The sequence below is a fragment of the Crocodylus siamensis genome, chromosome 1, assembly GCF_052110815.1.
Source record: "Crocodylus siamensis isolate JL-2025a chromosome 1, ASM5211081v1, whole genome shotgun sequence".
NCBI lineage: Eukaryota > Metazoa > Chordata > Crocodylia > Crocodylidae > Crocodylus > Crocodylus siamensis.
The window spans coordinates 420,690,670-420,713,607 of NC_143395.1; the positions used below are offsets into that span (position 1 = coordinate 420,690,670).

A 22,938-nucleotide genomic window follows, 5' to 3' on the forward strand; every position below is an offset into this window, starting at 1 on the left:
CGTGAAAGCAGCTTCTTGGCTTCAGCTCTGTGTGGGTCAGGCCTGGACTGACTGCTGGTTTGCACCATCCTGGGCAGGGAACAGCTGGAGGGACCCAGTCATCTGGGTCGGCATCTATCGCTGCTGGGAGGGGCTGGTGCCTGAACTGGTGTGTCCGAGCTCTCTGGGCAACCCCAGGCCTGGCTGAGGCTGCTTTCTGCCCTTCCTGCTGCCTCAGGGAAGGAGCAATGACGCCCCTTCCTGGAGGGAGGGACCTCGAGTGACAGAAGCCACCGCCCAAAGCCCAGGCAACGCACACGGCCTGAGCAAGAGCTGCCCGCGGGAAAAGCAGAGGGGTTTCCCTGGGCACTGATGGCAAAAGCAACAGCTGGGCACAGCCTGGACGGCAGCCGGGAGAGGATGTGGGTGTCCGGGAGAGCGCGCAGGGACACCAGGAGGAAGCGGCAGGCAGGGAGGGATGTGGGGGCTGCGTGGCTGGGACAAGAAGCCCCCAGGCAGCCCCTCAGCCCGACAGCCCACTGCCACCCTCCCCGCGCACAGGCTGGCCCCTGCCCTGGGCTGTTGCAGCCCTGGGATGTGGCCCCTGAGCCAGGGTTCGGCACCAGCATCTTGCAGCCAGGAGCCCTGAAACCAGTCCAGGGAGCAGCCTGCAGAGCAGGGCCCGGGGGGCTCAGGGGGCTCTGCCGCCCCTCCCAGGCAGCCAGGACGGAGGGGAGCAGGGCCCCCCTGATGCCCCAGCTGGTTGATCCCCCAGGCAGCGCGGCCTGTCAGGCCTGACTGGAGTATTTCCTCCTTCCCTCCCTCCTTCCCCAGCCTCCACCGAAGCCCCCAGGGCCGGAGCTTGCCCAGCCCCTGCACAGGCTGCGGCTCCATCCTCTCAGCCCTGCAGCCCCCAGTGCAGCATGACCCTCCCCCCAGGCTCCTCTCTACCCGTCACCCTGCAGCTCTCCTACCCCGCACTGCCTCCCATGCTCCCTTTGCGTCCATCTCCCCTGCTGTCCCCGGGCCTGGAGCACACACCTGGATCCTGGGCACAAGCAACCTCCACCTCCTCCTCCTGACGCAGTCCTAACCTCAGGCCTCCCAGCAATTTCCCCTCCACCGAGTGCCCAGCCCTGAGCCCTGCGCAAGCTTGATTCACATTCATGGGGCCAGTGCCAGCACAGAGCACCGGGACAAGACCCCCTGCGTTGAAGGAGGCCTGGAGGGGCTTGGGCTTCAGGTGGGGGCCAGGACCCAGGAGACCAGAGTTTGCAGACCAGATACCCAGCCACTGATTCTCTGTGCAGCCTGGGACACGTCACTGCAGGTCCCTGGGCTTCAGGCTGGAGAAGGGGGAGAATGGGCCTGCCCTCGTGTGCCTGGTCCCTGTGGACGGGGAGCCCCTCAGGGCAGGGGAGGTCTCCTACTCTGTCCCTGACACCCGCAGCCCAGAGGGGCTGAATTCAGCGATGTCCCCCTGGATCTGCTGGACGAAATGCAGCTGTACACTGGTGGCCACATCCTGTCACATGCACTGATGCTGAGCATCACTTTGCTTCTCACAAAAACAGTCACAGTACCAGCACCTGGCAGGAACCAGCCATGACTGTTGTGCTCCTCCGGATGCCCCGTGACCTGCAGGGGCTCATCAAGCAGCCTTCCCCTGCCCCTGCCCCTGCCCCTGCCCCTGCCCTGTGGCCTCTCCAGGACAGAGCCGGAGCCCTGGCAGCTGAGCAGGTGCACGTAGGGCGTTGGGTCTTGGGAGGGGTGCAGCTCCTCTCTCCCTTGGAGCGGATCTCACAGTTCTGGTAAATGAGGTTTGCAGCCTTGTTGCTCACCCCAGTGACCCCAGGAAGTCACCGGCTTCCCTGGCCCTCTGCCCAGTACCTGCCCTGCACTAGACAGAGAGGGAGGGGTGATGAGGCCCATGGATGGTGTCAGCAGGGAGCAGCTCAACCCCTCAGCAGCAGGAGGATGAAGGGCCCCATCCAGAGCAGCTGCACCAAGATCTGGTGACCCTAGTGTTTGCCCAGAGCCAATTCTCTGGGGAATGTCCTGTCTCCGGTGCACACAGGCGGGGACATCGTGACTCTGCTTGTTAGTGCCTGTGAGAGGGTGTCGGGGCAGAGCAAGTCAAAGGCACCTGGGGAGACAGAACCGGCAGTCTCTGAGGAAGCATTGGCTTCGCTTACCTGCATATTGTCGGGCTCGGGCGAGTCCTGAAATACCCAAAAACCAGAGGTCACACAACCAGGCACAATCCCACAGGACACGTCAGTGGACAAGACATTGAAAGCACCAAAACCAGAACTTACCCAGCTCTGCCAAGGGTCCCAGGATGGAAAGGGGAGGAGAGAAAATAAAGACATGAGTCAGTCAGTACCACAATGGCCAACTCTCTGCAACTCTGCTGGTGTCCCATATAACATATGGAAAACAACACGGGCCAATAGCTCCATGGGAAAATTTGAGTCCTCCATAAATAATCGATCAACAGGGAGCTGGATAAACAGGCAGAGCACAGCACCGTCCCCAGTGTGTGAGCAGGAGCCCAGCGCCCTGCAGGGAGCTCTTGTCAGGGCTTTGGGGCTCGCAGGAACCTGCTGAGACCTCTCCTCTCCCCCAGCCATGTGCTGCCGCTCAGACCCTTTGGCCGTCCCCTGCCTGTAACAGCTTCACATCTCAAAGGCACAGGGTGGGGTGGGGTGGCTGACAAGAAGCTGCGGGTCAGGAGTGGGTGGCGGAGTGGGAGGAGGTCCATGCCAGGATTGGGGAGCAGCACTGGTGAGGTAAGGCTTGGAGATGGGCCAGGGAGGCTGCAGGACCATGTGCAGTGTGGTTAGGGGTGTCAGAGTGTGGGGGTGCATAGAGAGCCCTGGGGTGGGGGCACCATGTGGTAATACCACTGCTGCAATCACGTAGGGTTGCCAACCCTGGCCCGTAGCCATGCTCCTTACTGACAAAGTTGCCCCTGTGTTGAACACAACCCACATTGACTTCAGTGCACATGTTGCCTGATGTCACACTGCAGGATTGAGACCCTCCCCCCCTCCGCCGCTAGGGAAGCTACTGTGAAGCTCCTGATCCTGAGACCTCCCCAACCCCTCTGGGAAGTCAGGGGAGCTGCCCCTGGGGCAACACTCGGGTGCAAGCAGACAGAAAGGGACCACAGGTAAGGACTGGGCCCTCCCCCTGCTCAGCCCTTTGTGCAGAGCCTGGTCAGACTGGCTGCAGCTGGCCCTGCCTGCACATCCAAGCAGTGCTCAGGAACAAGGATTGCTCAGCTGGTGTAAACAGCACCCCCAGCACAAGCGCTGTGCCAACTGCCCCATCTGCTATGGAGGTGTGGGGCAGAGCAGAGCGCATGGCTCCTCCCCAGGGACCGCGGGCAGCTGCAGTCCGTGCAGCCCCCGCAGCCGCCCGCGGACCAGGGAGCACGACCACCTCCTGCCTGCCACCCCGAGCCCCATTCCTTGGGCTGGAGAGCGTCTGCGCCCAGCTCAGCTCCCTCTTCCTCCCCCGAGCACCAAGTCCACGACTACTGCACACCCAATGGGGCTCTGATGGCCTGTGGGATTCAGCGGGGTGCAGGGTGCTCAGCTCTGCACAGGATCAGGTGTAGGCCCTTGCCGGTGAGCTGGGGCATCCCTCCATGAGCACGGGGGATTGTTGTGATCTTGCTGCACCACAAATGCTTCTCTGTCTGTGCCCATCCACCTCTGGGGACAAGGCCTCTCACAGGTCTCATCCAGACCAGGGCCACGGGTCCCTCCACAGTGGGCCCGCATTGATGTGGAAATAGGTTGGGGCAGTGGGTGGGATGACGGCGGAGGTGAACCTGCCTATCCTGGCTCTCAGGAAAAGAGAGTCCAATGTGAACCACCATCCAACGAAGCACCAGGATTTGGGGGAAGGCCCAGACTGCCAGAGCAGCATCAGGCCTTGGGCCAAGCCAGGGGCAGCCGGGGCAGGAGAGGTGGGGATGGAGAGAGGGGGAGGAGAGGCAGGCGGGCAGGCTTGGCTGTGCAGCTATCTGAGGTCGGGGAAGCTGAGCTGAAGGGCTCTGTGGTCCACAAGTCAATTAGGATCCCAGAGGCCCTGACCCCAGCCCCACGGGTGCTCCCAGGAGCCAAGGCAGCCGGGGAGGAAAACGTGGGCAGAGCTTGTTATCTTTGTCCAGAAATGAGCATTTCCTGTGCTGTTAAGTGAAGAGCAGGGGGTGCTCAGTCCCTGTGTGCAAGGTCTCTGTGTGCCGTGCTCTGCCATCACATGTCCATACCAGGCTCACACCTTGGCAGCCTGGGGAAAGGCTGGGCTTAAGCCTGGTGGGACCAGAGGCTGAGGGGCCAGTCCTTGCCCCAGGGCAGAGGCAGAGGCAGCTGCAGCGCGGGGTCCCAGCACTCAGGGGTTGCTGGACACGGGACCTGCACCCATGTCGGGGCCTAGCGCCTCGGGGCCAGGGGCGGCCCTGGGCTCTGCACGGGCTCCAGAGGCTGCAGGCGCAGGGGCTGGGTGTACAAGGATTGAGCACGGAAATTGGGTGAGCATGGGCGGGGCGGGGGCTGCAGTGAATTTGGATCCCAGCCTATGGGCCCCGGGGCAGTCAGTGCCGGTCACACAGTGTATGTGGGGAGGGGAAGGGAACAGGGGCCACAGGGGCCAGACCTGCCCCAGGAAATAGGGCTGCAGGTCTGGGAGTGCACCCAGGACTGGGCCGTTCATGCAGAAGTGTCCTTGTCACCAGACCCCCTGGCGATGGGCAGGGACGTGCGGTGGCTTCCCGGGTGCTGCCAGTGAAGTCAGGGCGTGAGGGAGGCAGTAAAAGGCACTTACCTTTCATGGCTTCATACTGCGCTGTGAAGTGAAAGAGAACGAGACTTAACCTGGAGTCCCACAAGTCCCCTGGCCCGGTCCCAGGGGAGCAGCCTCTCCCCTCCTGCGCACATGGACAGCCCCTGCAGCCGTCTGTGCCCCCGCATCCAGCTGAGTCCAGCCCGGGGCATGTGCCGCGGGGGCCGGACCCGGCTCTGCTGGCCCGGCTGCCTCGGGGCATCCTCTGCGCCAGGCTCTGCACGCACACCGGGCACAGGGTCCACAGCGCTGCCCTCCTCTGCCCTCCTCCCTTCACACTGATCCTCACTTCACTTCATCTTCAGCTCGCATCGGGGGCTGACAGCTCTCACATCCACCTCCTGCCCTGGGCTGGACCCCCCCCCCGCCCCTGCGCCCCAGCCCGGCGAGTCTCACTTGCCTCCGCTCTAATCCTGCCCTGCTCACCTCAGACTGAGGGGGGCAAAGCAAACTGCCCCCTCCCCTCCCAGCCCTCCTCTCTGCCCCTCTCACTGCACACCACAGCGCCCCCGCCTCGCTCAGCCCCACAGTCTCGGGGTCTGCGACTCCTCTCTCCTTGCACCTGCCCCCCCCACACTCCCACTCCCGAATCCTGCTCCTCCCTGCCTGCATGATCCGCCTCTAAACCTGGCAGCCCAGTTTCTCACGTCCCTCCTCTCCTGCCACAGCGAAGCCATCCCCTCCTCTCCAGCCCCCACCTCCACGCTGCCCCTTAGCCCATTGCACATGGAGACAGGCCCTGCCCGGGGGCTCCCACGCAGCACTGCACGGGGTGGGGGGACAGGGCAGGGCTGGGGGTGCTGGGGATGAGGTTTCTTGGGGAGCTCCGCAGCACACCTCACACACAGCCTCTGCTCCCAGGGACAGAGCGGGCCCTGAAGAGCTGCTGGGACACCAGCTGCACAACATGAGACTTCCCCCTTCCCTCCCCGGGGAAATTCATGAAGAAAAGTTACCTTTATCTGCACGGCGCCTCTCTGGAACAAACAGCAGGAGAGACGTGTTACACAGATGGAGACTGGACACAGTGATGCAGAGCGCCAAGCAACGACCTTTCCACTGCTACCTGTGCACGCAGGGGCTGTCCCTCACCACTCCCCTTGGCCACAGGACACCTGGGTCCCCAAACCCTTTGCCCCTCCGCATGGGGTGAAAGGAGCTGTCCATAAGTTATGGGGGCAGCACATTGCAAGGGCAGCACAGCCAGCCCCCTCCCAGAGTTTCACACCCAGGAAAGCTAAGGGGAACCTGAACAGAAGCAGTAGCTGGTTACAGGCTGGAAATGCAGTTAAGGCACCTAAACCCCGTTAGCTCTGCCCTGCCCTGACACCCTGAGGTGGGGAGGGGACCCCTGAGCCATTGTTAGTAGCCATGTTCCTTTGATTGAAATCTGCAGACTCAACCCTGCACTTTTCAGGACTGTGGGACTAATACCTAGGGTCCAGACAGGGCAGGCTTAAGGTTGTTTGTGTGAAGAGTCCCTTGGAGGAGAGAAGGGGCAGGGGTGAGATTTCACCCTCTCCAGTCACTAGTGAGGTTCCTGCCCTGAGCAGGGCTGGGAGGCAATGCTGCACATAAGGAGACGGGCACACACAGGTTTGCATCAGCTTCCCTGCACACCACGTCCCTGCTGCCTGGCACTGACCTGCTCCAGGGCATGGTTCAAACTGCCCCGTTTTTTCCTATCCCCTCTAAAATGTCTCTCCCAAAGGAGCCATCCCCTGCTCTGGTCCCCTTTGACCTCTGCCCTTGTGGCATGGGGGTCACTGAAGGTGATGGTGTAGCAGAGGGAGATTGGCCGGGGGGTGGCGAGGGCACAGCTGGTGTCCCTGCTGGCACTGAGGGAGGGAATGATCTCCCAGGTCAGGATGACCTGGACTGCAGGGTGCTCGGTTCCACTTACTGGGATCATCAAGCATCTTCTACCCAACAAATGCAACCCTGTGGTGCCCAAGGTGTTGGTGCGGCCCTTGTCTCTCCTGCTCTGGGCAGAGGGTAGGTTTTACATCCTGGTGGGATATTCCTCAGGGTCAGAGGTGCTTGTGGCAATGAGAGGGAGCAGGGACCACGGTGGATGTTCTCGTGGGCCCCTCTGGCTAAATGTCCATTGTGTGGCTGCCCGTGGTGACAAGGCACTGGACCCAGTGGGCCCTTCCTCTCCTGTGTCCCTTTCTCCCTCTCCCTTTCCTGCTCCTTTCTGTGCCCATCCCCTGCCCTGACCCAGCTCCTCCTGGGTCCTGGCGTGGGGCTGAGGAAAGTGAAACGAGTCAGCTGAGAGAAGCTTTGATCTGGGCTGGATACAGGGCAGGCTCCATCGGAGGCCAACCCCTGGCCTTGTGGGTTGTGCCAGACTCTAGTTGTGAGGATGAAGGGGGGAACCTGCCACTGGTATCAGGGAAGAGGAGACGTGTCCATGAAGGGAGGGGGGAGAGGGGCCTTCTTCCAGCAGTTGTTCACGGCAGCCCGGGCTTAGTGAAGAGGTGGGGATGGGCCTGGGGTGCTCCACTTGGAGCTGGTCTCCTGGGGCGCCTGCCCTGGGGTACATGTCTGGCAGGACATGGAGGCATCGTCATGCCTGACAGTCACTGCTCAGCACAGCTGGAGCTAGAGCAGCCAGGCCCAAGCATCAGCCATGTCTGAGAACGGCCCTGCTGGTCCTGAGTGCCATTTCTCTGTTGTGTCAGCTGTAGACAGTCGGTCACTTCAGCCATCAGCGGCTCTAGGATCCCACCCCCACCCACAGGCAGATCCCTGCCGGCCCATTGCCACCCTTGGAGACCAAAGTGCAAAGCAATCGGGAGCACCCACAGTGCACGGGACACACTAGCACACCATCGTGCACTACAGCCTCTTCCTCTGCTAGGATCTCAGGATGAGCAGCCCTAGCATTGAGGAGGGAATTGCTGACTCTCCTCAGCACCACTTTGCCCATCCACAGCTCCTACCTGCCTCAGAGGACAGGATTTTGTCCTAACCACCCCACACCCCCAGCCCGTTCCCTTCTGCTCTGTGTGCAGGGATCAGGACAAACACGGTCATAGTTGCCCAGCACAGAGCTCCTCCCGCCTCGTCCATGTTTCCAGCTGAGCAGCGCTGATCCGGCGGCACAGCTCGCTGCAGGGTTTGGTTTGGGTTGCTCACTGAGCTCCAGGGCTGTGAATCCACCTGGCCCCTTCCTGGCTCAGAGGTGGGGTCTGGCCTGCTCAGAGACTGCTCCCACAGCTTCAGCCCATCCCCGGTGCTTGGAGCTCCTCTCAGAGCAGAGGATGGAGCCCCCGTCCCTCCTGTCCTGCCCCGTCTCAGAGGAGCTCTCTCTCCCCTCCTTCTCACATTACCTTTTGCACGGCGGAAGTAGAAACTCCCCAGGACAATGACCACCAACATGATGGGTGCAATCACAGCCAGAGCCACCATCCAGGGGGAGGCGCGTGGGAAAAAGTACAGAGTAAATGCACAGGGCTGGGGGCACCAGTGGTTTTCCCAGGGACCCTCCTCATGGATTTTAGGCTGTCAGGGATCCTCCATGCTTAGCACACTGGGAGCGATAGAGATAGTGACCTCCCCTTCCTCAGGGCATCATGGCACCCTCATGGGAAGTGGCTCCTCATCCAGCAGGTCACCAGAAACAAGCAATGTTCCTCCAGGCAGAGGGCGAAAGCTGAGCTCTGTGCCAGCGTGAGGTTGTCCTGAATCTCGGTGTGAGCCCTCAGGCCATGTGGCGCAGGCTGACCCCAGGGCGCAGTCAGGACCGAGGGGCTCGAGTGCCGTCGGGGCAGCCACAGACACGCTCCCCTGCAGCGCTGCAGGCACAGGGCGACTGGCGCCGGGAGCCAGGCCCTCGTCTGTCCCAGCAGCCTGTCCCCAGGGCTCTGCCGGCCGTGTCCAGCTGTGGCCCTCAGGGCACTCCTGCGCCTGCTCTCCCACCCCGGGAGCTACCAATGGACCAACACCAACCCCATTCGCAGTGCTCTCCCGAGGGCTGTGAGCATGTCAACTCTCATGTTTAAAGTAGAACTGGACTCAAGTCAGGCCTTGCACCAGAGGCCTCCCCACAGAGTGTGCCCAGGTACAGGAGCAGGCTGGGAGTGAGCCATTCATGGGCAGTGCACCAGCGCAGACACAGGCGCAGGGTCATGGGGACGTGTCCCAAGGAGCAGTGAGGTCTCTCATGGGATGTCTGCGTGGTGCAGCACAGCACTGTGCTGGGATTGCTGTGCAGGATCTGCACGTGCACCCCAGAGCCCGAAGCAGCTCGTATCACTCCAGAGCCCCTCGCTCTGTGCCCTGCCTGGGGAGCTGCTGCTCTGTGGTGGGAGGGAGCAAGGAGGCGACTGTGGGAGCCCTGCCCGGGGTGAAGCTTTCACAGAACAGGCCTGATGGGAATCCCCTTCTCCTGTCTCCCTGGAAGCCAGGTCCTGCATCCAGCTTTCTATCCCCTCTCCTCCCCTGCCAGCACTCTGGACCTGCACAGAGTGAGTCGGGGCGCTCAGAGCCCAGGGCTCTCCTCTCTGAGCCTCCAGCCCGATGCCCTGGGGAGGGCCCTTCATGCTCCCTGTGAACCGTGCGGTGATCTGAGCAGCTGCAGCAACCAGAGGCCGGAGATGAACAGTGCTGCATGGACCCCGTGTCTTTGCTAAATCCATGCCATTCTAGCTGTGGCCACACAGTAAGGGCAGTAACTATTATTAAAGGATTTGACAGGAGATAGAATCACATGGGCTCCTGTCATCATACGAAGCAGGGCTGGAAGGCACGTCAGGCAGTCCCATCTAGTCCAAGCCCCGCTCAAGCAGGATCATCCCTACCCCGACCGTCCCGCACAAGCGCTTGTCTAGCCTATTGCAAACACTGCACAAACGACCCTCTCACACAGGTCAAGGACACACAGCCTGCGGACCCCAAGAACAGTCTCACCTGACATAAAGGAAGCAGGGGACAAGGACACTCCCTATATCCTGCCACTGCAAGGTTGTTAAATACACTTCAGAGACCCGAGGACGAGAGCCGTGCTGTGACCTGTCGGCTCTGTGCTCCCGAGGGAGCCCTGGCACCCCGCTTGCTGGACTTACTAAGGGCTTTTTCTTTCCCCCTCCCCACTCCTCATGTAACCACAACTAAGCAGAAGAAAAGTTTAATAGGCAACTCGGGTTTCACATTCCTGGTCCCAGTATGGGAGGCCCTTTTTAAACTGGATTGACTGAAACTCAGTTGCCAGGTTAGGGAAAGCTGAGCCAAGAGACCGAGTGAGAGCAGGTATGGGCAACACTTGAGCAAGGGTTCAGGGTTCACCACAATGGCCAGTCTGTTGGAGCCCTGACCACAAATGCTGTCGTATTTTTCCTGGGATGACTGGTGGAAGTCCTCCCCGCAAATTTTATGAGCACTCCAAGTAATCCCCTTAAGTTTTTTAAAAGAATACAGTAGTGTTAGAAATGGAATATTGTTAGAAATGGAGTATTGTTAGAAATGCACAGCTTGCATCTTGCACCTGATAAGAAAGAAACACTGTCAAGGACTTTTGTCCTTGCCCAGCCTTGCCACAGCTCTTCTTATACTAAATCACAGACTGTCCCCCAGCTTCTCCCTAGCCTTTCTCATGCAGATTACAGAAGCTGGAATTCAACTGACTGTGTCCTTGAAAGGGGGGAGGTTAAACTCTTGGTGACCTATACTATTCTCTGAGCATGCTCAATTAGCTGATGCATATTTACCTCTCCGCCCTGCATACTTAAGTAGTTAATTATAATATACATGCGATGGATGTAGTGATGTAACCACATATATGTTTGTATGAAACGGAAATGAGCTGTAAGAGTTCCTGTTTCTGCACTCGTGCCCAGGACGAAAAAGATAAATACAGCCTGCAAAAATTCTTTGGTGGGTTCGCAGTAATCTGAGTTTTTGACTCTGCTCTGACCCTATTTGCAAATACACCTTTTGTGCCATCTAATGAGTGTGTGTCTGAGATTCTTTGTGAGCCTCCAAGAAACAAACCGCAATCTTTTGCATCAAATTGGCGAGCCAGCCAGGAGATTTCTTGGACTACCCCGGAATTCAGTGACAAGATCATCTCTGCCACCACGGGGAGTGCGCACCGAGCTGCCTTTTTGGGCTCGCCCAGGGGGCTTAAGAAGTGAGTAGAGATATTCAGGAAGTTAAAGGCTCCTGTGCAAATTTTTGGTTTCTGAGGATGCCAGACACACATTCCGGCATTCTGATCGAGATCTCTGGGGTATCTGAGTGAGTATATGAATTCCCTTGCCCAATTTGGTCTGGATCTGGGAACAAAGACGCGTTCGATTTGGTTTAATACTGGGAAATTTTCAGCCTGGTATATGAGAACCATCTGTAACTAGGATCTTTTGGTATTTGGTGTGCGTTGGACGCACTTTTGTGGGCATATGGGTGCGGGTCGCTCCCGTGTAGAAAACTCGGATGCGCCTTTAGGTTATATATTACAAAACTTCAGTAAATTTGGAAAGCAGGCAGATTATGGAGTGAAGATGCAAAAGAGTGATTTAATTAAGTTTTGTCAACTCGAGTGGCCAACATTTGGCGTCCACTGGACCCCGAAAGGATCCTTTATAGTAAAAAAAGTGATAGCTATCCATGAAATAGTTATGCAGAATGGATATTGGAATCAATTTCCTTATATCGACTGTTGGTTGTGGGTGGTTCAAAATCAGCCACCTTCGATTAAGAAATGCTTAGTAAAGTCTCATGTGATGGTTGTTAAAGCAAAGACTCGAGGAGGACCGCCTGTACTCCTTGAGTCTAATGAGGGGGGGAATTCTGAATTGGCTGAGTATCGGACCCGCTCTCCGGTCGCCCTGTCAGGTAGCGAGGATGAATCAGACACCTCCTCGGGATCCAGTCCTTCTGCACCACCGCTCCCTCCCTCAGGGAAACCACCACCGGCGTATCAAAGCATACCTAATGATTCAGAGCGTGAGCCTCAGTCAAGTGCCCCATCTGAATCAGGGAATAAGGGCTATAATTTGCGCAAGACTGTAGAATCACAGCCGATGCTGAATTGCCCGATGCGAGAGGTTGTTGGAGAGGGGGGCAATGCAACTTTTGTCTACACCCCATTTAGTACTTCAGATTTATGTAACTGAAAGAATCAGAGCCCCTCTTTTCATGAAGACCCTGAAAAGATGAGGGACCTGTTTCGATCTATTGGACAAACTGATCGACCCACTTGGGCTGATGTCCAGATGATGCTTCAAACCCTCCTGACCCCGGAGGAGAGGAGATTAGTGTTCGGGATGGCAGAGCGCATTGCAGCAGCCAGGGTAGAAGCGGAGGGAGCTGCTGGTCATACCCTGCATGATACCTGCCCTGTTGAGGAACCGAGATGGGATAATCATACCGCAGAAGGAAGAGAGCTGAGTGCACGGTATCTGGGGATTATAGTGGAAGCAATGGGGAAGGCAGTGCCTCGGGTTACTAATCTGGCTAAATTGTATGAAGTGAGACAGGGAAGAGAAGAGGATCCCTCAGCTTTCCTCGGGAGGCTGTATAAGGCGTTCCGCAGGTTTTCAGACCTAGATCCAGAAGCCCCAGATAATCAATGCATGGTAAATATTATGTTTATTGGTCAATCCGCTGCTGAGAGTCGTAAGAAGTTACAGAAAACTGAGGGAGGTGCTGGGAAACCGATTTCAGAGCTGGTGGAAATTGCATATAAGGTATATGGGAATCGTGAGCAAGTGCAGAAGCGCAAGGAGGATAAAAAGGCTCAGCGACAGATGGCAGCACTGGCAGCTGCTATAACTGGAGGTAACCCTGGAAAGGCTGGGATGCAGAAAGGGAAAGGAGAAAGAGTGGGAGCAGATGTTTGTGCTTACTGCAGGGAGAAAGGACAGTGGAAGAGGGAATGCCCAAAGTTAAATGAGAAGAGAGAGGGGGAACCAAGAGATCACCTCATGCGGGCAGAGGAAAAGGGTGAGGACACAGAATGAAGGGGACGGGGATCTAAGACCACTACCCTTTGGGTTGGAGCCCGAGAAGATCCCATCGTAACCATTAGGGTTGGTGGCAAAAATTTTGAAGCCTTGGTGGATACTGGGGCTACATTTTCAATGATTCCAGAAAAAACCCCCTGTGCAGGAACTAGTCAACAGCATGTACTTGTGGAAGGGATTGAGGGAATGCAATCCCGACTCCCTGTTTGTAAGCCACTCCTCACCAAAGTGGGGGACCATTTGCTCGAGCACTCCTTTGTATATTCTCCAAGTTGCCCGGTTGCACTACTTGGGCGGGACCTACTCACAACACTGCAAGCTGAGATATTTTTCAGAGACGAGCAGATGGTGGTCCAGCTACCTGTCAAGCAGAGCTCGAACTATCAGATGGCTCTCCTGGAGGACCGACGCCCTGCAGTAAGTCCAGAAGATCACATAACTGGAGTAGACCCCTCGGTATGGGCTGATGGAACCCCTGTGCGAGCTAAGTCCGTCTCCCCGGTAAGGATCGTACTCAAGGATGGGGAGGGGCCCGTTCGGGTAAAGCAGTATCCACTCAGCCGAGCGGCCAGAGCTGGACTCAAGCCGTTAATAGAGAAATACAAGAGGTGCGGATGGCTAGTGGAAGGGTCCTCACCCTATAACACCCCCATCCTTGAAGTCCCGAAGGCAGGTGGGATCTCATACAGACTGGTCCAAGACCTGCGAGCAGTAAATAAGAAGGTGCTTTCAGACCACCCTGTAGTCCCGAACCCACACACGATTTTGACACAAGTACCGGGGGAAGCTGAAATATTTTCAGTGCTAGATTTGAAAGATGCTTTCTTCTCCATTCCCCTTCACCGAGAGAGTCAAAAATTGTTTGCTTTTGAATGGGAGGATCCAGATACTTTCCATAAAGCCCAACTCATGTGGACAGTTCTTCCACAAGGATTCATAGCAGCCCCCCATATTTTCAGACTTGCCCTTCAGAAGGACTTGGAGGAGTGGAAGGGATCACACCCCGCAGTGACTCTCCTCCAGTATGTGGATGACCTGCTAGTTGCAAGCCCAGACTTGCAGCTCTGTGAGGAAGCCACCAGGTCACTGCTAAACACTCTGGGGGAAAAAGGATATAAAGTCTCTAGAGAGAAAGCCCAAATATGTCAGCCTCAAGTTACATTTTTGGGATATAAGCTCTCAAAAGGGAGTCAGAACCCTGAGTGCAGATCGCATACAGGCAATCCAAGGTCTAACCTCACCTCAGTCACCCAAGGAGCTGCGGGCATTCCTAGGGCTAACTGGGTTCTGTCGATTATGGATACCAGATTATGGTGGGAAGGCTAGACCACTGTATGACTCCCTCACTAAGGAGAGTCTCACTAAATGGAAATGGAATAAAGAAATGCAGCATGCCTTTGATCTGCTGAAGGCAGGATTATTCCAGCCCCCTGCCCTGGCCATCCCAAATAGTAAAAAGCCATATCGACTGTAAGTTCATGAGAATCGAGGGGTCGCATCAGGGGTGCTGACACAGCCATCAGGCCCAACCTGGAGACCCGTGGGATATTACTTAAAGGTTCTAGATCCAGTTGCACTCGGGTGGCCAGCCTGTCTTCGGGCTGTGGCAGCCACAGCAGTGGTTGTTGAAGAAGCCCAGAAGATAGTCATGGGTGCAGATATGGAAATACACACTCCTCATGGAGTTCCCCAGATCCTAGGGACTGAGGAAGGAAAGTTTCTCAACCCCTCCAGACAATCACGGTATGAGATATTTTTGCTCTCTAATCCAGGACTTACTTTCAAACATACTACAGCCTTGAACCTTGCAACCTTGCTGCCGGAGCCAGGGAAACCGACGCATGACTGCCTTGAGGTCCTGAATCAAACCACACAAGTGCGGCCTGATCTTGCTGAGGAGCGAATTGCAGACCCAGATGCTGAATACTTCGTAGACGGCTCCAGCTCTGTCATTGATGGAAAAAGACGAACAGGATGTGCTGTGGTAACCTTGGATAAGGTAGTATGGAGGGAGTCATTGCCGAGCTCATGGTCGGCACAGGCCGCGGAACTCACTGCACTCACCAGAGCATTACAGCTGGGGACAGACCAGTGGGTTAATATATACACTGATTCTCGCTATGCTTTTTCTACAGTCCATGCGCACGGACTATTGTGGAAAGAAAGGGGTTTCATTACGGCCTCTGGGAATAAAATTGCTAACGGCCCCCAGATTATCAAGCTACTAGAGGCACTCCACCAGCCTAAAGAGGTAGCAGTCATTCATGTGCGGGCCCATGGGAAGGCTGCTGAGGAAAAGCATAAGCTTCAAAATGCAAAGGCTGATGCGGCAACAAAGGAAGCCGCATTTATTGGTGGAGAAGCGGAGGAAGTATCCAGGCAGGCCTTGTCCCATGCCATATGGCCATACGTCCAGGATTTAGTCCCGCAGTATTCCCCTGAAGAAGATAAATTTGCACAGAAGGCTTGTGCAAAAAAGAACTCCCAGGGGTGGTGGATAGTACCGGGAGGAAAGGTCATGATACCCAGGCCATTGCTTCGGGAAGTGCTGCATCAGCTTCATGCAAGAACCCATATGGGAGGCTTGGCTATGGGTGATCTAGTGATCCGCCAAGCAGTAGCTCCAGGGCTATATGTAGAAGCTCAGCATATCGCTACTAGGTGCATCACATGTCAGAAAGTAAACCCTCGAAGGAAACCCCCTGTGCCAATGGGAGGTAGAGCCTGGGCAGCGTACCCTGGACAGGCATGGCAGATTGATTTTGCCGAGCTCCCACGGTCCGGACAGCATGGGTTTTTACTTGTCATGGTAGACCAGCTCTCTGGTTGGGTCGAGGCATGGCCCACCAGGACTGCCACTGCGGCTACAGTAGTGAAGTATCTGTTGCAGGAGATCATTCCCCAGTATTCCCTGCCTGAATCCATCGAGTCGGATCAAGGACAACACTTTGTGGGAAAGGTAGTTCAAGAGGTCGCACAAGCTCTCAAGATCACTTGGAAACTACACACACCATGGAGACCACAGAGTTCAGGACAAGTGGAACGCATGAATAGGACCATAAAGACTCTACTCACCAAAATCTGTATTGAAACACGCCTTAATTGGCCTCAAGCATTCCCGCTAGCTCTTACTTGCATTCGAAACACTCCCCGACGGGGCATTAAATTAACCCCATATGAAATTATGTTTGGCAAGCCCCTTCGAGTCTTACCCCCTGGGATGCGAGAAAATGTAACTTTTGAATTAGGTAATAGCGAGCTTCACATGTACGTTATTGCTTTGCAGTCTGTCTTGTCTTCTCTTCACAGGTATGAAGCCTCCTTTCAGCGTCTGCCTTTAGACATACCGGTACATGACTTGTGCCCGGGAGACTGGGTCTTGGTGCAGCGGTGGAAAAAGGAACCTTTGACTGAGAGGTGGAGTGGCCCTTTCCAGGTACTTCTAACAACCCGCACCGCTGTAAAGATTGCTGGCCATGACGGTTGGATACACCATACCCGTGTGAAATGACATCCACGAGCGCCAGAGGACACCAACTCCCAGGACGAACTCACTCCAGAAGCTGAGTCATCCTCGGAACAAGAAGCCAGCAAGTGGAGCTGTGAACCTACTGGTGATCTCCAAGTGCGCCTGAGACAACTTAATCAAAGTTCAGAAAATTAGACAAGAAAGTAAAAAGAAAAAGTTTAGGCTGTATTTGATCTCAAGAAAGGGAGAATATGGTGGGAATCTTAATATGCCTTGTTGTTATCTGTGTAGTAAGAGAAGCAGGATTGAGTAGCCCTAGCCGCCAGCCTATATCCCTGCTTCCCCCAATTGCTCCCCCAAGGACAAATTTGTATGTTGACATGATGGAAAGAATTGCAGGTACCTTCAATCTTACCAACTGCTGGGCCTCTGGGGGACTCCGAGAGGCCGGAGAACAGTGGCCTTGGAGAGCTTTTCCTTTGGCCCCAAAATGGTTGGTAAGTGATAAGGCGGATGTTAAGAGTACTGGTCAAGAATGGGATGAGAACCGCAGCTGGGATCTTTCCCAAGTGGCATTAGGAGAGTACTGTATTAGCAATAATGGTACAGGGAGGAGTTTGGGACATAGCCAGTGTACATGGACATTGAAATGGGTCCGAACATGCACTACCTGTTATGCCCTTAATTGCAGCAAGTATGCAGGTCAATGAAATTCTACTGCTGTTAAGCTCCCAAACTCCACGTGGATGAAATGTAACCCATCCACTCCACAATCATCCCCGTATGATGAAGACACCTGCTTCAAAAAGATTGATAACCACCACAGTTGAAGGGATGCAAGTTGCAGCAGTCCCCCTCAAAGCACAGACTGTAGCAAAAGTCATGGTACTCAGAAAAATTCCTTGTGATTATCTTGATCTGCCTAAATGAAAATGGGGAGCAGAAAGCATCTTGAGGGGGAATATTGTTAGAAATGGAGTATTGTTAGAAATGGAGTATTGTTAGAAATGCACAGCTTGCATCTTGCACCCGGTAAGAAAGAAACACTGCCAAGGACTTTGTTCCTTTCCTAGCCTTGCCACAGCTTTTCTTATGCTAAATCGCAGACTCTCCCCCAGCTTCTCCCTAGCCTTTCTCATACAGATTACAGAAGCTGGAATTCAACTGACTGTGTCCTTGAAAGCTGGGGGGTTTGAACTCCTGGTGACCTACAGTAGTCTCTGAGCATGCTTAATTAGCTGATGCAAATTTACCTCTCCGCCCTGCATACTTAAGTAGTTAATTATACTATACATGCGATGTATGTAGTGATGTAACCACATGTATGCTTGTATGAAATGGAAGTGAGCTGTAAGAGTTCCTGTTTCTGCACACGTGCCCAGGAGGGAGGAGATAAATACAGCCTGCAAAATTCCTTGGTGGGTTCAGAGTAATCTGAGTTTTTGACTCTGCTCTGACCCTATTTGCAAATACACCTTTTGTGCCATCTAATGAATGTGTGTCTGTGATTTTGGTGGCCTCCAGAGAAACGAACCGCTTTATGCATCAGTCCAATGTTACCCCGAGACTTCTTCTTGCTACCTATATACTTGAAAAAGGATGTTTTATTATCCTTGATAACAGAAGCTAATCTAAGCTCCAGTGGTGCTTTCGCCTTCCTCACCAAATCCCTACAAGCTCGGGGCAGGGAGGTGTACTCCTCCTTCGTCCCTGCCCCCTGTTTCCACCGCCAGAACACTTTTTTCTTTGCCCTCAGGCCAGCTCTGGATATCCGCGCTCAGCCATGGAGGTTTCTTGGGCCCTTTTCCCACCTTTCTGAGCAGAGGAATTGCATCCTGCTGCGCCCCAAGGATAGCCTCCTTGAGGACGCACCACCTTTCCTGGACCCCCAGACTAGCTACCCCGGGCTCCGAGTGCCTCCCTGACTACTGCCCTGAGCACAGCGAAGTTGCCTTTCCTAAAGTCAAGCATTTGCGCTGAGCTAGTTCCCCTCCCCGCCTTCCTCTGAATAGCAAACTGGATCATTTCATGATCACTGTCCCCAGCCTCCCTTGTGCTAGCACCTCCCCCAGCAGGTCGTCCCCAGAGGGTAACACCAGATCCAGTACGGCGTTTCCCTCGTGGGGACGAGCACCTCCTGCACGAGGTGCAGGTCCTGGACGCACATCAGGAGCCTTCGTGAGGGGCTCGACCTGCCCGCCTGCTCCTCCCAGTTGATGGCAGGGTAGTTCATATCCCCCGTGACCACAACATCCCTTGCACGCACGGCCTCCCCCAGCTGCCTGGAGAATTGCACATCCAGCTCTTCCTCCTGATGTGGTGCCTGTAGTAAACCCCTACCACCAGCTCCCTCCCCCCGCCCTCCTTGGAGCTTGACCCACAGGGTCTCAGTGAAGCCTTCCTCTGGTCCCATTTGGAAGTAAAGCTGGTATACTGGTCCCTGACACAGAGCGCAACCCCCCCACACACCTTTTTTCCCGTTCCTATCTCTTCTAAACAACCTAGAGCCCTCGATGTCTACTGCCCAGTCAAAAGTTTCACCCCACCATGTCTCCACCAGGCCACCCAGGTCGATTTTACTACTTGCAAGCAGGAGAGCACGCTCGTCCCGCTTGTTCCCCAGGCGTCTTGCATTAGTGAAGAGACACCTTACTCCCCCGACGAGAGCCCTGGGCACCCCCCGCCCCTTCCTGAGAGACAACTCGTCCCTTGGTGTATACCTGAGCTCTTACCTGGGCAGGTCCTACACCTGCTGAGTTGTCTCTTGCTCCCGTGGATCCCCATCCCCCGATGAACTTAGTTTAAAGCCCAGCGGAGGAGGTCAACTAGCCTGTAAGAAAACAAACTCTTACCTTTGGGGGAGAGATGGAGACCATCACGCCCCAGGACGCCCTCTGCTATGAAGTGCGGGTCTTGGTCCAGGGAGTCAAATCCGACGTGACGACACCAACCCTGGAGGCGCTGGTTCACCTCACAGATGCAGGCACTCTGCCTCTGACGTGAGGTGAACGTGGATGCAGGGGGAGCAGTAGACATCGTCTTTCTGGACTTTCAGACGGTCTTTGAAACTGTCTCTCACCCCGTTGTCATTAAGAAACTGGGGGCTGTGGTGTTGACCCCCACACAGTCAGATGTGTCGCCAACTGGCGGGAGGGCCGCACCCAGAGAGCGGTGGTGGTGGATGGGTCCTTCTCCACCTGGAAGGACGTGGGCAGTGGGGTTCCCCGGGGCTCAGTCCTTGGGCCCGCACTGTTCAACATCTTCATCGGTGACTTGGACGAGGGGGTAAAAAGCACCTGTTCAAATTTGCCGATGACACTAAGATGTGGGGAGACGTGGGCACACTGGAAGGATGCAAGAGGCTGCAATCAGACCTGGACAGGTTACAGGGGTGGGCGGATGAGAATAGGATGGGTTTCAACACAGACAAGTGCAAGGTGCTGCACCTGGGGAGGAACAACCGGCACCATACCTACAGGCTGGGGAACTCCGTCCTTGTCAGCACGGAGGCAGAAAAGGATCTTGGGGTCATCGTTGATGCCAAGATGAACATGGGCCGGCGGCGTGGGGACGCAGTCAGGAAGGCCGACCGCACCTTGGCATGCATCCACAGATGCATCTCGAGCAGGTCCAGGGAGGTGATCCTCTCCCTCTGTGCGGCACCGGTCAGACCACAGTGGGAGTACTGCGTCCAGTTCTGGGCACCGCAGTTCAGGAGGGACGTGGATGGCATGGAGAGGGTCCAGAGGAGGCCACTCGCATGGTCGGGGGCAGCAGGGCAGGCCCTACGAGGAGAGGCGATGGGACCTGAACCTGTTCAGCCTCCACAAGAGAAGGCCGAGGGGGATCGAGTGGCCTGTTACAGACTAGTCAGGGGGGACCAGCAGGCACTGGGGGAGTCCCTGCTCCCCCGAGCACCGCCAGGAGTGACCAGCAATAGCGGTCACAAGCTGGCAGAGGGGAGATCCAGACTAGACATCAGGAGGTGCGACTCCACGGTCAGGGCGGCTGAGATCTGGACCCAACTTCCAAGAGAAGTGGAGCTGGCTCCTACCCTGGGGGGGTTTAAAAGGGGGCTGGATCTCTTTCCTGCCATGGCAGGGGGTCGGACTTGATGATCTGCTCCGGTCCCTTCCGACCCGACCAACTATGAAACTATGAAAAATGGAGACATAAACACACTCACCATGCCATAAACACAGATGCATGCACGCACACACATGGACAGACACATGCACACATGCAGATGGGTGTGTCCCTGCCATGAACACACACACGGACAGACATGCATGTGCAGATACAGAGGCACGCACTGGCTTACCATTTGACATGTCTTCCCCTCTTTTCATTTAAAGCTGCTTCCGCTTCCTTTTCTGGCCACAAAGAGTCGTTTGAGAGCAGCAATCCTGCTTGGGTAGACTGGACGACGGGAGCAACTAGGAATGACGGGAGCAGAGCTTCACGAAACATTCCCAACCAAGCGTGCAAAACTTTCTTGGTTTGGGATTTCATTACAAGCTCAAAACACAGACCACACAGCTCAGAAGGTTTCTTAATTGTACAAAATGATTTGGGGCCAAATCCTGCCACACTTGTACAAACAACACTCCTATCAAGTCATCTGAGCAAGGACTTGACAGTCCACACCCTTTGTGTTGGTTCGCTTTCTTCTGAACAGACCTTGCCCCTGCCTTTGAGCACAGGGCGGCAGCCTTCCTCTGACACCGACTGGACCTTGCGACCCAGCCACCCGGGCTGCGCAGTCTCTGCCCTCTCCCGCAGGGACCTGCCCGGTGCCAACCCCTCTGGGCCAGGGTTGCGTCTCCCCTAGGGTCTGTAGGCACTTCCAGAATAGAAGGTGAAATCCATAAGAGACAGTGACATGCACATTTGTGGTTAAAAGAAGCAAGGGAAACAAGCATGCTTTGTTTGTTCACCCAGGAATTACTGAACCCCAAATAAAAGACCAGATCTGTTCAGTTTGGGGGCAGCATCCCAGTCTCTGTCAATTAATGTAGCCATGATACAGTTAATTCTTTGTTTATACAAATAAGCCTGGCTGTGTGTATATATATACATACATACATACATATACACACACACACACTTATCATATATATGGATGATTAAGTTTGCCACATCCTCTGAATCCAGACTGAAGTTTTGCTGTACAGCAGAAAGCCGCACTTACTTCCCGAGGACTCTTCTGGACTCGGAGAAATCCTGACTGGCATCTCCTGAACCATTCCAGGTCTCCACATTTCCATGCCTAAATATCAAAATGAATATTTTAACAGTTATTAAAAGAACAGTCTATGTTGGAAAGGTAAGGCAGTTTATGTCAAAACCTTGCCCAGACAATGAAAAATCAAGATTTCTCTATTCAAACTTTCTTAGAGAAAAAAGAGGAAGAATATCATTCTCTTTACTCCCCTTACTCCTAATGTCATCCGACTAACATTTTATATCAAGTTCATGAATGAATGGCCTCCGATTTGACACCCGCTCCAGAAAGACCCACAAGCCTTTGGCCGAGCCCTGTGACGTCCCTGCACGCTCACGGCCCTTACTCTTACCTGCAAACAACTTGGACGCAACATTGGAGAACAAGAACTCGCCCATGCACAGGACTGGGTTAAGTCTGATCTGCACTGAGATGATGGGTTTTTATCCCATTTCCTGGACTTGCTTTTATAAACCTTAGTTCCCTTCACTGGTTAACTGCTGCTTTTCTCCTCCTTGGCCTCTTCAGTCCACTTTCCCCTCGTCTCAGCAGTCCCCCTCTGCCTGCCTCTTCCTCCCCTCTTCCCTCGCCTTTGTATCGAAGTGACTCTATTCCTTTCTGGTCAGTCCTCCTGCTCCCTGCAAGTCCGGTCGCAGCAGCTGAGGAAGGCCGACAAAAGCCTGCACCTCTCTGAACAAGTTAGTCTCTCAGGTGCCGCCCTGCCCTGCCTTGTGCCACCCCTAGCAGTGGGGGGAAGGGAGCAGGGGCCCAACAAACAATCCCTGGATCCTCCAAGTGATTCCACAGCAGAGGTGCTAATGATTTGCAGCAGGCTTTGGGGGCAGGACAGTCAAAAACTCAAGGCAGAATAAAGAGCACTTCTCTACCAGTCTGAACATCGAGATCAAGTAACACTTCATTGCTAACTCCACCTCAACTTGGATTCCTTGGAAGTCAAAGTGTTTTCTGTTTGAGATGTGGGATATGGTGCCCATGGACATCATCGCTCCCAAAAAAACAGTGCCAGAGACAAGAGCCCCTGGTCCATCTCGTCCGGCTCCACCAGGATTTCCCTGAAAACCAAAGCTGTCGGGGTGCTGTCCCTCCACGAGAGCAGAGCGGGAGGAGTATTGCGGCGCAGGGTGAGGAAGGGACGATGCTTTGTGCCTCGGGGCCTGTGAAATCCCTGTTCTGATCCAGCAGAGCCCGATTCATGGAGCAGAGTTGTGCAGGGGGTAGCGATAGCCTGGATGTGTTAACGCGGGAGTTTTCCAGCAGTGTGTTCGGCGGTTCGGAGGACTGCTTGCCTCCAGCTCTCCTGCCTTTCCACTGCAGGACCAAACAGTCCAGTTTCCTGATTGGGCTCCTTGTCTGAGGAAGCACTGGGATGGGAGGAGGCATTTCCAACCCTGTTTCAGCTGACTTCGTCAAGCTTGATAGAAATA

At 55.2% G+C, this 22,938-nt stretch overlaps 2 long non-coding RNA genes across 2 annotated transcripts; both read right to left on the reverse strand.

Annotated features, from left to right (window-relative positions):
- Positions 1-2,169: 2,169 nt before the first annotated feature.
- On the reverse strand, positions 2,170-19,606 carry LOC149875552 (uncharacterized). The gene is made up of 4 exons (XR_016439695.1): positions 19,122-19,606; positions 5,790-5,810; positions 4,816-4,836; positions 2,170-2,303 (listed from the first exon to the last, which is right to left on the reverse strand). It is a non-coding gene; the product is annotated as an uncharacterized LOC149875552 (long non-coding RNA).
- Positions 19,607-19,980: 374 nt separating this feature from the next.
- LOC149875553 (uncharacterized) lies at positions 19,981-22,703 on the reverse strand. The gene is made up of 3 exons (XR_016439701.1): positions 21,846-22,703; positions 21,461-21,538; positions 19,981-20,705 (listed from the first exon to the last, which is right to left on the reverse strand). It is a non-coding gene; the product is annotated as an uncharacterized LOC149875553 (long non-coding RNA).
- Between the last annotated feature and the right edge of the window lie 235 nt (positions 22,704-22,938).